General features: G+C 39.3%; 1 protein-coding gene and 1 long non-coding RNA gene across 47 annotated transcripts in view; one reads left to right on the top strand and one right to left on the bottom strand.

The window, feature by feature from the left end:
- The window catches only part of LOC106507388 (uncharacterized), a 242,555-nt gene extending 236,975 nt beyond the window's left edge, over positions 1–5,580 (top strand). For 2 of the 7 annotated variants that reach the window (XR_014842147.1, XR_014842142.1), the window contains 2 exons: positions 782–859; positions 5,463–5,580. This is a non-coding gene — a long non-coding RNA (uncharacterized LOC106507388). Of the gene's footprint in view, positions 1–58; positions 733–781; positions 979–5,137 lie in introns of those variants that run through there. The other 5 variants (XR_014842139.1, XR_014842140.1, XR_014842138.1 and 2 more) reach the window with 5 other exon arrangements.
- The window catches only part of SLC8A1 (solute carrier family 8 member A1), a 421,405-nt gene that overhangs the window by 5,970 nt on the left and 402,670 nt on the right, over positions 1–12,765 (bottom strand). The window lies entirely within an intron of this gene.

Below are 12,765 nucleotides of genomic sequence, written 5' to 3'. Positions count from 1 at the left end.
GCTGCTGCAGCAGCAGCAGCCTCAAAAAAAAGGAAGTCATTTTGCTTTTAATTTTCAGGGACAGGACAGCTGAGCAAGGAAAGTGACAGAACAGAGTCCAAGACAGGAGAAAACTGCTTATATCTCAGCTGCCAACAAGGAACACCTGAGATGTTATTCTGTGCTGCCAGGGCTGCTGGCAGTGATTGGGGGTAGGGAGGGGAGGTGCAGGGGTGGGGACCTGGTGTGTTCCACAGCACATACCTGCTTACCTCCCTTGGCCCACAGTATGGGGCACACTGGACTTCCTGGGTGCCCCACCTCTACTCAGAAACCATGGACTCTCTGGATGACATCTCTATTGCTGCATCAGAAGGGGATGAGGCACAAAAATCAAAGATTTCTGGGCCAACCTGGGTCTGCAGGGATTTCCTATCCCTCAGGCCACTTTGCAATAGCCTATTCATGTGACTATTGAGAGAATTATTGTAATAATAGGTTTCCATTTACAAATGCCTTTCTTTGGATTCTCTGAAAACTAGTGGCCCAAGTGATTAGCTCATCACACAAATGAAACATGTTTGGGTCTCTGAGTGGGGTAGGTGTTTTATTGTTTTTTTTTTTTTAAACGTGGGTTACATATCAGACCTTTGTTTTTCAGTTCAAAAGCTGTATAAAAAAATGCAGAAACACATGTAAATTCAAACCATTGGCATAACTCCAACAGAGACAACTCTGTTTTCCACATGCAGTGTGGTGAGATCTCCCCAAATTACCTTCTGTCACTGTGCTTTGCACACAGATCAACTCATCAGACTGTGAGGCACTGCCAAGCCTGACCCTGAACACCAAGCCTATAACCTGCTTTTGGCTGAACAAGGTAAAAGCCTGCCCTTCAAATGCCACTCCCCAATGTGAAATCCAAGCAAGAACTACTGCCATGGTGTAAGCATATTCAGAACTTGGCCCAGTAAATACAGACATATATCAGATTTCCAATGTGACTGGTACAAGCTAAGTATGTCTCTGTGTGTGTGTGTGTGTGTGTGTGTGTGTGTGTGTGTGTGTGTGTGCGTGCGTGCGTGCCAACATTTCTACGTAAGGCTATGATCCTTATAGGAATTTTTGTTTCTAGCTCCCACCTTGAATTTTATTTTTTAGGTTTTTACTTTTTCTGTCATCTTTGATTTACATTGTTCTGTCAATTTCTGCTGTACATTAAAGTGACCCAGTCTTTTACACACACACACACACACACACATACATTCTTTTTCTTACATTGTCCTCTATTATGTTCCATCATGAGTGACTAGATATAGTTCTCTGTGCTATACAGCAGGATCTCATTGTTTATCCACTCCAAATACAATAGTTTGCATCTACTAATCCCAAACTCCCAGTCCATCCCATTCCCTTCCCCTTGGCAACCAGTCCATCCCATTCCCTTCCCCTTGGCAACCACAAGTCTGTTCTCCAAGTCCATGAGATTGTTTCTTTTCTATAGAAAGGTTCACTTGGGTTGTATATTAGATTCCAGATATAAGTGATATCATATGATATTTGTCTTTCTCTTTCTGACTGACTTCACTCAGTATGCGTCTCTAGGTGCATCTGTGTTGCTGCAGAGGGCATTGGTTTGTTCAGCCGTAGTCTTAGACTTTTGGCCCTGCCTCCTTGGTACCTATGACTGTAATTCATGAACAGGGAAGATTTGTCTAGGAGGCAGTGTGGCTGGAATTAAGCTACACATTACAGAATCAGGACTTAATTGTTTTCTGCATCTAACTTTGGCCAAGTCATCTGGTCAATAGGCAGAAATACGTCAACACACTTCCCTTTCCTCCAGAAATTATTTAACTGAATTTCTCAAACTTTATAGCAACATATAGATGAAGACAAACATCTCTTCTGTGAAAAGGATAGTTCATGGAGGGTTTTTGAATTATGAATTATCTAGAGTTTCACCCCAGATGATTTATCTTAGTCTTGACTCTTAGCATATGCTGGGGGCCAGCTGTTCAACTCTCAAGTGGTGTGTGCTCAGGAACCAACACTGATTTTGATTGGTGTCCAGCCTGCTGAAGGAGAAATGGTTGCTGCCTCTGAGCACCTGTGAATTACTGACAAGGGAAGAGACAGACCAGAGGGTTCAGAGCTCATGGTGTAGCAGTGGGAGAAGCCTCAAAGGGACACTCTGGGCTCTTCCATGTGTGTGTTCTTGGGTAAGGTACTTCACTCTTTTGGGTTTCCTACCTACTTTTTGGGTGGTATACAGAATACATCAAAATACTAAATTCATACATATGGTTTTGGTGGGATTTTTCCTTTTTGTGGGAGTATGTACATGACCACCCATCTTAAAATTGACTAGCAATAACATCTTCTTATGTTAAAGAATAGATGACCTAATTGAAATATTCAAAGTCATCTCTAGACCTGAAGATATGGCTGTTTATGAAATTGTGGTTATATTTGTGAAGTTAAACCACATGTCACAGAGTCATTTACCTCTTAAAAATAGATAAGACATGTTGACAATATCGTTTACTTCAAATCACGTGACCATTTGTATATGTGAAGCCATGGGATAAATAGTAGCAGCAATGACTGTGTTTCAGGTACCGTATGTAATAGCAAGTTTGTATTATCATTGGCATTGGGAATACTGGGAGAGCCTAGTTAAAAAAAATGAAGATTTGGTGAAAAATGGGTAGAAGACCTAAATAGACATTTCTCCAAAGAATACATACAGATGGTCAACAGGCACATGAAAAAATACTCAACACCACTAATTATTAGAGAAATGCAAATCAAAACTACTATGAGGTACTACCTTACACCACCCAGAGTGGACAGCATTGAAAAGTCTATAAATAACAAATGCCAGAGATGGTGTGGAGGAAAGGAAACCCTCTTGCACTGTTGGTAGGAATGTAAATTGGTACAGCCACTATGGAGAAAACAGAATGGAGGTTCCTAAAAAAACTAAAAATAGAACTACCCTATGATCCTGCAATACCACTCCTTGACATATATCTGGAGAGAACCATGATTCAAAAAGATACATGCACCCCAATGTTCACTGCAGCACTATTCACAATAGCCAAGACATGGAAACAACCTAAAAGACCACTGAAGGAGAATGCATAAAGAAGATGTGATTACATATACAATGGAATAGTACCCAGCCGTAAAAAAGAATGAAATAATGCCATTTGTAGCAACATGGATGGACTTTGAGATTATCATACTAAGTCAGAAAAGACAAATACCCTATGATATCACTTATATGTGGAATCTAAAATACAACACAAATGAACATAGGTATGAAAAATAAAAAAAAACAGACATAGAGAAAACTTGTGTTTGCCTTGGGGGAGAGAAGGATTGAGAGTTTGGAATTATCATATGCAAACATATATAGGATGGATAAACAATAGGATCCGACTGTATAGCACAGGGAAAAGTATATGAAAAAGAATATATATAATTGAATCACTTTGCTGTACAGAAATTGACACAACATCGTAAATGAGCTAAACTTCAATAAACTCCCCCCCCCAAAAGGGCCACATCTGCAACATATGGAAGTTCCCAGGCTAGGGACTGAAGCAGAGCTGTAACTGCCGGCCTATACCACAGCCATAGAAAGAGCACCTCAGTATCTGAGCTGCACCCTTGACCTACACCACAGCTCACAGCAATGCTGGATCCTTAACCCACTGAATGAGGCCAGGGGTCAAACCCGCATCCTCATGGATTCTAGTTGGGTTCATAACTCACTGAGCCACAGTGGGAACTCCCTCAATAAACTTTTTGAAAAAGGAAGAGTTAGGGTTCCACCCTCTACCCACTTAATCAGAAGGTGAAAAAAAATCACAGGAATATGCATTTTAATAAGGGCCCAAGGTGGTTATTTTTCACACACAGATTCAAGAACCACAGGTGTCAATCATGGAAATAGAGGCTGCAGCTCTAAGTGCCCACGAGGCTGCCCCTCTAAGTGCCCACAACTTTGGCCTTTCTGGGAAGAAGACATGGTCCAGTTTCAGGGAAGCAGCTAATTAAGGAGAAGGAAGGAACAGTTGATTTCTCTTAGGGATGGTGAGGCCTTCTGATAGAGTGTACACTTGCTCATCAAACAGCTTGGGTAGGCTTGTGGGGGGGTTGGGGGAGGTACTGCTTTACCATGAAGTGTCCCCCCTACCTCCCCTCAAGTTCCACTATGCTCTTAATTTTTTTTTTAACCCTGTTCGAGCATGGCTACTATGAAAGGCCAAGGAAGGAGGGAAATTAAATGAATTAAATTCTGGCTCTTTATGGTCTTGAAGGAAATGAGTTAACATGAAAAACACGTAAAATAGAGCCTGGCACTTAAGGAGTGCTCAATATTGGTAATTATTTTTATAATGCAACAGAGCCAGATCCCAAGAAAATCTGTAAGTGGTACAGAATTCAGAGTTACTGTACTGATTCTGAACTTCTGGGGAGTTAGAACACCATTTAAAGACATATTTAAAAACATGGCAGAACATAAAATTATTCTTAAAATCAAAGGGGTTTTTATTTTTAAAATTCCATATAACTAAGCCATAACAAAATTAAAGATCCGATTTAAGGCTCCAATTTTACTAGTGACTGAAAGGCAGGCATCTTTGCTTCAACAATGCATATATTCCTCTTTTCTATGCACTTTTTGTTTTGCTCTTTGAGAAGTCAAATGGAAATTTTACTTGTGTAGTAATTCATCTGTCATTAAGGAACTATAACAGGCTTTTGTCTTTGGGGGTGATATTTACTTTAGTAAAATATGAAACACAGAAACCCACATTCACTCATATATACACGCTTCACTGGCTCATGTGAAAAGAATCCTTGTTTGTCATCCCAGTGAAGTTTAAGAGATGAGGGAATTACTAATGTTTGATTGCTTAATGACCAGTTAGTAGTAGAGTTCTAAAAACTGAAAAAGGGAAAATCATTTAAAATTTCTGCCCATAAAAACTGTCCCTGAAAAAGAAATGGAGCAGTGATGACTTATTTTTAGAAAAGAAGAAAAGACAGGGCAACTTTTGAAAAATACCAACTCGTTAGCTCCACCCTGAGTTTTTGCTTCGTTGGTCTGGGATGTGGCTTGAGCAATGGCATTTTTTTGCAGCTCCCCAATGAGACTGTGGTCCACTAACCAACCACTCACAGCCTCACTTCACTGTCTGTTTAAGGACAATGGCACCTTTCCTGGATGAACAGCAATAATTCATAGAAGAACTCTGACACGTAGGTCAACAAAATCAACCTTTTTTTGTTATCAAATCAATTATTTTTCATTTCTATTTGTTAACTTGAATGTTTGCACTTTGCAGGGTTATCCCTGGAACTTAGTTTTCCTATTATGTATCAGAAATCCTGGTCTATTTTAAGTTTAAAGAAAAAAATAATTCTAATTTTCTAATTAAAATAGAAAAATAACATTCATTTTTCAGGAAATACAAGGCAGAGAAGAGAATGAGCAACAACCAGCAGTGCTATATGACTTGCCTTCCAAATTGTAATTTGATACATGTTCTCAAAATAAAATGGTTAATATTCCACTTTTCAACATAGCCAGAGTATATAATTCTATAATGGAGTTATTTTTCAGAACAATGTTCATGAATGTCCAAGAGCGGATCCAAGGTTCCCCTTCCTTGTTCAAGCTCCTAGCTTTGTGGTGTTTGCCAAAATTTTCTAAATTTTTTGGTTCTGTTTTTACACTATTGGTGGGAATGTAAATTGATACAGCCACTATGAAGAACATTATGGAAATTCCTCAAAAAACTAAAAGTAGAACTATCATATGATCTAACAATCCTACTCCTGGGCATCTATCTAGAGAAAACAATAATTTAGAAAGATACATGCACCCCAATGCTCATTGTATCACTATTCACAATAGCCAAGACATGGAACAACTCAAATGTCCATTGACGGAGGAATGCATAAAGAAGATGTGCATATATATATGGAATAAAACTCAACTGTAAAAAAGAAATAATGCCATTTGTATCAACATGGAGGGACCTAGAAACTATCATACTGAGTGAAATTAGTGAAAAAAAATCATATGATATCATTTATATGTGGAATCTAAAAAAAGATACAAATGAACTTCCTTGCAGAAGAGAAACAGACAAACTTTAAAGAATTTGTGGTTGCCAACAGGGACAGGTGGGGTTGGGTGGGAGGGATGGACTGAGGGTTTGGGATTGGCATATACACACTGAGTGAGGTATATGGAATGTTTGGCCAACAAGGATCTGCTGTATATCACAGAGAACTCTACCCACTATACTGTGATAATCTATGTGAGAAAAGAATCAGAATGGATATGTGTACATGTATGACTGGGTCACTTTGTTGTACAGCAGAAATTACCACAGCCTTGTAAATTAACTAAAAATAGTACAGCTGCTGTGAAGAACAGTATGGAAGTTCTTCAGAAAACTAAAAACAGAACTACCATATGATTCAGCAATCCTACTCCTGGGCATCCATCCAGAGAAAACCATATTTGAATAGGTACATGCACCCCAATGTTCACTGCAGTGCTATTTACAGTAGTCAAGACATGGAAGCAACCTAAATGTCCATCGACAGATGAATGGATAAAAAGATGTGGTACATATATACAATGGAATACAACTCAGCCATAAAAAAGAATGGAATAATGCCATTTGCAGCAGCATGAATGGACCTAGAGATTATCATACTGAGTGAAGTAAGTCAGAAAAAGACTAACATCGTGATATCACTTATATGTGAAATCTAAAATCTACTTTCTTATTTACAAAGTAGAAACAGACTCACAGACACTGAAAACAAACTCTTGGTTACCAAAGGGGAAGAGGGGGAGGGATAAATTAGGAATTTGGGAGTAACATATACACACTGCTATATATAAAACAAACAGTAAGGACCTGCTGTATAGCACAGGGAACTATACTCAATATTTTATAATAACCTGTATGGGAAAATAATCTGAAAAAGAAAGGATGTATAACTCTGTGTGTGTGTGTGATATATATAATCTGAATCACTTTGCTATACACCTAAAACTAATACAACATTGTAAGGCAACTAAAATAAAAAATAAAAAAAAGTCCCTGGTTCTAGTTCTTTAATAAAAAACATTTTGGGCCTTTCAAAGAACTCTGATGGTTTATCTGAGATGGGGCCTGTCAATTTCTCAGTCACTTGTTCCCCCTCCCCCTCTTGATCCTGAAAAGAATGCTAAACCAACTAGCTGGGTGTAGAGTAAAGAAGCTGGGTTCTGACCTGCTTGTCTCTTGAGACGTGGATTAACATAGTCCTGGAGTGGATCTGATTATGTATGCATGATACCTTGGGAGTCCTACTTGTGTACTTCCCAAAATGAAAAGGCTGATGCAGATTACAATGGTGGATGTTCCAATGGTGCCTGATCAGGTAAGGGGTACAAGTTTGACTTAAAAGATGTCTCCTTGCTCTGGTCAACAAGCAGCTTGATGATGACCATAGCATCTGGCAGTCTCCAGTTGGTCCATGTGAATTAATGGTTCTGCTTGGCATGGAGATATTTAGTAAGCTGAGGCCACTATGAGTGGCTAATTTGGTCACCTAAGGCTGTTTTACTGTGAATAACCACTATTACTGAAAAATGCCAGTCCTAATAACTGTGGCCGTCATAACATATCTAGTTACAGTAGTAAGGAACCTAAGCTTTAGTAATACCCATCCAATTCCCATATGCCATGCACACTGGCTGTGTGACCTCAGGATAACCTCTCCTAGGCCTCTGATACCTCATCTGTAAAAGAGAGAAAATACAAGTCCTTACTTATATAGTTGTTAAGATGATTAAAAGAAGTGATGTAAAAAAAGGCTTAGCATGGTGCCTGGAAATTAGTAGGTGCACAACTAATGCTACCTATTATTACATCTCAAAAATCTTTGTTCTGGTGATAACAAAGGAAATGATATTATAATCTTTTTTTTTTTTTTTCCCTAGGGCCACTTCCTGCAGCATATGGAGGTTCCCAGGCTAGGGGTCAAATCGGAGCTGTAGCCACCAGCCTACGCCACAGCCACAGCCACTCCAGATCTGAGCTGTGTCTGCGACTTACACCACAGCTCATGGCAACGCCAGATCCTTAACCTACTGAGCAAAGCCAGGGATCGAACCCGCAACCTTATGTTCCTAGTCAGATTCGTTAGCCACTGCACCACAAAGGGAACTCCTAAAATCTTTGATGATAGTTTCCTTCAGCCTGGTGATTTAGGGGTAATGGACTTTATGCAGGATTATGGGAAAATGTGGTTCTGTCCTTGATGTTCAGAAATGATAGGGATGGTAAGGACAACAATAGTTAACATTTATGTGGCTTCCTAGGTGAGGCATTATACATAGTCTCATTTAATCTATACAACAACCCTTTAATGTGGGTACTATTATTATCCCCATTTAATAGACGAGAAAACTGAAGCCCAGAGTATAAGAAATTTGACCCAAGGTACATAGCCAGTAAGAGGAATTCAGGATTCAAACCAAGAGAGTGTAACCCTAGCTGAAGGGTTTGTTCTCAACCACAAGTCCATGGAGTGCTAATAAGAACTAGATAACCAACAAATTTTAAACTTGGAAATGGACAAAAGGTTCAAAGAAAATGTATAGAAATGTCACCGTGTTTAATCATGATTGTAACTACACAATGTTAAAATAGCTGATCATTTTGAGAGATCACTTACATAATTTTTTTTTGACTGCTTAAATTCCTGGCTTCTTCCAGCATTACATTTACACTGTCTTTAAAAGTGCATGAAAATGGGCTTGCACGAATCTACATTTTTAAAGTTTTTTTGTATTTTGAATTTTGAACTATACTATTACTCTTATGATGAAACTTTATTTTAATAACACCATGTCCATGAGGGTAAAAAATTGGTACAATTTAGTCAATCGACATTTTGAAAAGAAAAAAGGAAAAAAGGACGGGTAGGTCTGGGGCTAAAACAAATAGCCAAACTAATTGTCACTTTCCAAGCCAGCTGGTTCATTATATACAACTGAAACTTTCTTCTTGCCTCAAAAACAGTCCCGAGCTATCCTGCACAAAACTGTGTGACCCAGTTTGCTTCTCCCTCCTTCCTAATAATCCCTTTCTTTTAACCCTCCTTGCATTTGAAGCATGGATCTTTCTTCTGTGCTTTGTTCTATTTTGGGAACATCCAACTCTCATCTGAATCTTCTCAAATCCTCTTCCTCCTCTTCTAAAGTTCGGCTTTAGAGATGATAAAACTAAAGGTGCCCCAAGTCTCACGAAAGTTAGATATAGTGAGGAGGATGTGAAAGAAAAACCTGGGGAAAAATTAAAACAGCAACCTTCTCTCTCACCTCCAGGTAGCCTTAATGAGTCACAAAGGAAATTCTCTGTCTGGAGGTTATAATTGTGTGATTCTAAGTCTGTGGATCAAGACAGTATACTGAAGACACTCCACCCTGGGGTATCTACCTAGCTCTTTTTTCCTCACAGAAATTTTCTTTTTGAAGAGGTTGCTTCATGAATTATATACTCAGAAGGATATGAAAACTATTAAAAGTAGGTAACTTAATAAATAGACAAGTTCAGTCTATACAACTTCAACCCAGCACTGGAGGCAGCAGGAAAGACTTGAGGGGGTTCTGATAATTGTCACATTTCTGATTCCACCCTGCTTTGACTTGGTGTGACATTTCCTTCATTAACTCATTCCTATGAATTAATTATATAGTGCAGAAAGGCACTTGTGTCTATCAAAATTTACAAAATTCACAAAATCTTTGGTCAAGCAATTCTACTTCTGGGAATTTAGAAGTAATTCTACAAGTGTGAAAGTTTGTGAATGTAGATGGCCAGGGCAGAGTTTTTATGCTAGAGAAGAAAAATTAGAAGCAATTGAATTATCCATAACCTTTGGTAAAATAAACCGCAACTTTGTAGAACATAATATTGCACAATTGTTAAAATTGTGACATCATGGTATACTAACTAGCAAAGAAAAATTTTCATGACACAGTGCTAAGAGAAAAAACAGGTTATGTAACTATAGTGTAAATCCATTAAAAAGTATGGGTTAAATATTTGACATGTCTTTATATACACTATATACACATTTTTGTGCAATTTAAGTGTCCTAGGATTTTAAAATTTGAAAGATGGGAGATTAAGATGGAGTAAATGGAACTCATACCCCTGCCCCCCACCAATGAGTAATTCTGAGAACTGGAAACTAGCAGAATGACTCCTGTACAACCAAGGCTGTAAGAAAGACATGTATAATCAGGTAGGAAGGGAAGAAAGTGATTGGTTCAGGACCTGGGCCCCTAGAAGGGACTCAGAGGAGAAAGAAGATTATAAGAGTGGAACTTGGGAGTGAGCAGATCAAGCCATAGATGGGCATCCCAGTTCTGGGATCCTACATGGAGGAGATGATAAGCCTCCATGCCTGGCTGGAGGAACATTGGGTCAGATGGAAAGGCTGGAGAAGCCTGGACACTGCTCATGTGGAGTGTGCATGTGCTAACTCCTGAGGCAGGGTAGAGAATCTGCCTGAGTGGCTGCCAGGTTGCCAGTGACAGCTTTGTTTCACTTCCCAGCCTGACCTTAGAGAATGATCTGGCCCCACTTACTCCCTACCACACTGCAGTACTGGTTCTGGGGCAACCAGGACCACAGAAAAGAAGAGACCATGAGAGACAGAGGTGACCCATCCCAGGGAGGAGCCCAGGTGGTCAGCGGCAGCCACTGTTGGCACTTACTCAGGCAACATAATAGGAGCCCCCCACATCACTGATAGCAGGCCCTCTACCACAGCTAATATGCTAGTACATGCTGAGAGTCCACACAGGTCCCTGTCAGACATGCAGGAGTAGTTCTACACCAGGGCAGTGGTGGTAGAGGCAGGGAGAATGATTGGCTGTGAGAGACAAAGGGGGCTCACACCCAAGGCTGCATATGAATGGAGTAGCAGACACCTATACTCTCTGCATCAGATCTCTGTCTATATATAGGTCCCACAAGCTTCAGCACACCCCTCTGGAATGTAAATCCCTGTGTAGGGAGAGGGAAAAACATGCTTAGAACAGAGTCAGCTTGAACCCAACCCTTGGGGCGTCTGCTCCCACAACTTAGACCTTTACCCTGAAAAGGCAGTGATGGCTACTGAGCAGTGAGGAAGTCTCTTCACACCTGGCATCAGCTCTATCCCCTCCATCTCCAGCCCTACCCCCTAACAAGGTGATAGCTGCCAGCACACCCTGAGGAAAGACGTGACTGGTATCAATGTCAAATCCACCTCTCTCACGCAAGGCACTGGACACATGCAGAGTGTGTAGGGGACGCTGCCACATAAGAACACTTCTTCAGTACCATAATGAGTAACTGTTTCATCTAAATTCATAGGAGCAGAGGAACTACTCAAACTTGAGAAAGAGCAAGAGAAAACCCCTGAAAAAATAATGACACAGAAATAATCTATTAGATAAAGAATTCAAAACATTGGAAATAAAAATGTTAATTAAGGGAAATAATTGATCAAAACATTAAAAATTTTAGCAAGGAACTATAAAATATGAAAAAGACCCAATCAGAAATGAGTAATTTGATAGGAGAAATAAAAAACACACTAGAAGGCATGAATAGCAGACTAAGTGATACAGAAGAACACATAAGTGATTTGGAAGATGGAGTAATGGAAATCACACAATGGGGACAGGAGAAGGAAAAACAAATTTTAAAAATAAAAGCAATTTGAGGTATCTGGCATAATATGAAACATTTCAACATTCACATTATCGGAGTTCCAGAAGGAGAAGAGAGAAGCAGACTGAAAATGTATTTGAGGAAATTATGACTAAAAACCTCCAAAACCTGAAGATGGAAACAGATATAGGCATGGGAAGCACCGAGGGCCTCAAGTAGGATGAACCCAAACAGACCCACACCAAGACATGACATATAATTAAAATGGCAAAAGTTTAAAGAGAGATTTCTAAAGGCACCAAGAGAAGAACAGAGTCATATACATAGAAGGGATTCCCCATAAGGGTGTCAGCTGACTTTTCTGCACAAATACTGCAGGCCAGAAAAGTGGCATGATATATTCAAAGTGCTGAAAGGAAAAAACTAATCTAGGATGCTCTATCCAGCAAGATTATCATTTAGAATATGAGAGATAAAGAACTTCTCAGAAAAGCAAAAACTAAGAGTTCATCGATAGTAACCTTACCCTAAAAGAAGTGCTGAAGGATATTCTTTAAATTGAATAGAAGTACAAATCTACAGGAAAGGGAAAAATACCACTAGGAAAGGCAAATATATAGTAAGGGCTGAGAATCAACCACAAATAAACTAGAACCTAGATTAAAAGACAAAAACATTTGTAAAAGCAATGATAAAAAGACAGTTAAAGGATAAGCATGAAGATTTAAAAGATGCATCAAAAATGTAAAAAATGTAGATCTCTTAGAATGCATTTGAACTTAAATGACTATATAGATATAATTATAGGTCAACACATATGAATCTCTTGGTAACCACAAATCAAGAACCTACAACAGATCAGAGGAGGCAAGACGGCAGAAGAGTAGGGGGATACACTCGCCCTCTCCCACAAACACAAGAAAAAACACATCTACATGTTAAATGACTTGCACAGAACAGCAACTAAATGCTGGCAGAACTTAAACTTCCAATAATGGTAAGAATCTCATGACATAACTGGGTAAAACAG

Source organism: Sus scrofa, chromosome 3, assembly GCF_054392235.1.
Source record: "Sus scrofa isolate SSC_HxYL_T2T_F1_AM1 chromosome 3, Sscrofa_HxYL_maternal_Yorkshire_Landrace_v2.0, whole genome shotgun sequence".
In the NCBI taxonomy this organism is placed as follows: Eukaryota; Metazoa; Chordata; class Mammalia; order Artiodactyla; family Suidae; genus Sus; species Sus scrofa.
The sequence above is the reverse complement of the archived record's forward strand: the minus strand, read 5'-3'. Positions and strand labels throughout refer to the sequence as shown.